A 3,230-nucleotide genomic window follows, 5' to 3' on the forward strand; every position below is an offset into this window, starting at 1 on the left:
ATTATTTTCTTCATATTATCTTTTGCATCTGTGATCTGTTTTGCCTATCTATAAATAAATAAAGATTATCTTATTCGGACACAAATTATAGGTAAAATTTAATAAAGTCGATGGCTCTTACATGTCGATCTATAATTATACTACCAGACTTGGGCTTGTTTGCTATTTTGGGCAAAAGCCTCCTCAACTTCCGGCTTTCCGGCTTCGTCTTATTTATTTCGCAATCCTACAGCTAACATAAAATATACATTATATTATTAGGTGCACTGACACAGGGATCAAACATGTTTAAAATTTTTGTAATACTTTTGACGTGATAACGTCTTTAAAATCGTTTAAGTCGGGTGACATGTTCAGAAACTTGTGTCACACCAAAACCTCACGAGCGCGATCGCAGGTATAACGAGAGAGAGACGGACCGATCTCCCGTCTCATCTCGAGCGCTGCCAGTCATTCCGTGAATGTATGAAGAAAAATGTATATCATAGTCGAATAAGTAAACTTGTCATTTTACACCCGAAATTTATCATCAAAAGTGTGAATAAAACGATAGATGTAATTTAAAATTTGAAAAAATTGTTATCTTCATTAATTCCTTACTTCCCAAAAACTTATATCACCAATAAGGGCCAGTTTTTTGATCCGTAGTAAAAAATGGTTTTACCATTTGTTACATTAACTATAGTTAAATGAATAACCATTGGTAAAATCGTAAATGCGTTTTTCAATGCCTTTTTTAACTATAGTTAATCTTAACAATTTGTCAATTTGTTGCCAGTGCAATGAGCAATGACATCCCAAAAAATGTGGTTGTTTTTTGTGGGGAACATTTATTTTGTATGACAACACTAGACATATTGAGTGAATGAAATCCATTTTTGCCATCTTCATTCTTTATTTGCGCTTTGAAGAGTTTGAAGTGTCAAATTAATCTAAATAACACGATATAAATAAAGTTGTTTTTCTGTGTTTTAATACGGTTTACACTTTTTACGATACTTAAATATATAAATAACGATGGCCGCAAACAGCCAACGGTCAAATAAGTAAGTACAAACATATTTTCGTGTTATTTATTCCGGTTTATCTTGTGTTTCGTAATAGAAAGTAATACATTTATATTTTGTTAAAGGGACCATACTGCTAACTTCGCCAAAAAAGAAACTGCCAAACTGGTGATGCTTCTCAAGGATTACACAGTCGTAACCTGCAAACAACTGATCACTGCAGCAATCTACAAATAGATGCAGCTTGGAAATCTCTGTGACGTTTTCAACTCAGATGGGTCTAGACACCGACGTGTTAAATTTAATATACATTTAATGAAGGTGTAGGCACATTTTTATATTTATTCTTGTATAGCTGTGTCCTACAACAAAAGGAAAAAATCTTTTAACCCTTTGGAAACAAGGAAGCGGATTATGATCCACACGGATAAAAAAAATGAGTTTTTGAAACAAAGACAAATAAGAGAGGATGATTTGTTCAATTATGCTAAGGAAGAGCATCAAAAACATTTGCTGCACCAATGAGTGGCCCACCAAAAATCCATACTGCATAAAGAGGAGGTGCACCAAAAAGTGATGCAGCAGATGGAAGAAAGGCACAATAAATATATGTAGCAGCAAAAAGAGTTGCATCAAATTGAGGTGAAATGCAAGAAGAAACAATTAGAAAATATTTAATTGCTACTTTAGGGTTTCATGTAAATTTTGTAATGTTTTTTTAATAAAAATGGTTTGTATTTAAGTTATAATTAAACAGTTTATTAATCAAGTCAAATGTTTTATTTATAAATTCTTGTAACAAAGTAGGTAGATGCTAACTCACAAATGTAATAAAAGCCCTAAAGAATATCATAGGTCCCTAACTAATGTGTAGCTGTAGTTTTTAGTATAAGTAGGTACATACTTGTATGTACTTATAATAATTATAAGTTAATATTATTAGTAATATATAAATAATATTAACTCTAATTCATTATGTATTCTATTGCCTATAATATTAACTTATAATAATTATAAGTTAATATTATAGGCAATAAAACACATAATGAATTAGTAATATACTTAATTATATACTGCTGCGGTTCTGTAACTAGTAATGAAGCAAAATAGGTTTGTATGAGCTGCTGTCTATATATACTCATGTTCTTGTATTTTATTTAATTATAATAATTATAAGTTAATATTATAGGCAATAAAACACATAATGAATTAGTAATATACTTAATTATATACTGCTGCGGTTCTATAGTTAGTAATGAAGCAAAATAGGTTGGTATGTGCTGCTGTCTATATATACTCTTGTTCATTGGCAGTTTAAGATCATTCCCAATTTCAGTAACAATCCAGAGCACTGTTCCCTTCGATAGGGGGTAACAGTGACAAAAATCTACATCATCCCAGGTTTCTAATGGCGGATGACATTGCCTAAATATTTTTGGTCACTCATTGACACATTCTCATATAATATTATCGTCTTCTTCATCGTCTCATTAATTAAAGTATCTCAATATGTTTAAATTCATCATTAGATAGTAATAAACGTATTTATCATAGTTTGATTTCTGTGACAAACAGCTGTTACTATATAAATTACCAGCGGCCATCTTTTTAACCCTCCGATACTGAGTAGTTAACTTTTTTGCCTAATGGTTAGATATTTTACCATTGGATGCTCTTACCACGGATCAAAAAACGCATTTTGCTGATATTTAACTAATAGTAACGATTTTTTACCAATAGTTGAGTTAACTACGGATCAAAAAACCGCCCCTAAGACGTTATCACGTAAACATCTCGATCGTAAACCTACTTTACAAACAACCAATATTTTTTATTAGAAGAAATTAGAATCAAAACTGTTTAATATAATATATTATATAATCTTTATTATTGTATTATTATGTGTAGCTATAATTCTTCACTAAACGTTGTTTTGTTCCGTTTGGTGTGATACTTCAATGTACTGCTTCTGGTTTATAGCGCCACCTGTGAGAAAATAACCAAACATACTAAATATGTATATATACATACATATATTACACTAATATTTTTCATATATTACTATGTTTAAAAGTATATTTTTACTTTTATTGAACAATTAAAAAAAAATCCTTTCGATTAATTTAAAATCACATTTAATTGCAATTTTTTTTGTCATCGTATGTCAAGTATACTTTTAAGATGTGGACTGTGGCAACTGGCAACATTTATATTTCGTACTAT

The 3,230-nt window shown here is 30.4% G+C and overlaps 1 long non-coding RNA gene across 1 annotated transcript; it reads left to right on the forward strand.

Moving 5' to 3' along the window:
* Positions 1–623: 623 nt before the first annotated feature.
* LOC125062811 lies at positions 624–1,420 on the forward strand. Its single transcript, XR_007119337.1, has 2 exons — positions 624–1,046; positions 1,133–1,420. It is a non-coding gene; the product is annotated as an uncharacterized LOC125062811 (long non-coding RNA).
* Positions 1,421–3,230: the final 1,810 nt, after the last annotated feature.

The sequence above is a fragment of the Pieris napi genome, chromosome Z (genome assembly GCF_905475465.1).
Source record: "Pieris napi chromosome Z, ilPieNapi1.2, whole genome shotgun sequence".
Lineage (NCBI taxonomy): Eukaryota > Metazoa > Arthropoda > Insecta > Lepidoptera > Pieridae > Pieris > Pieris napi.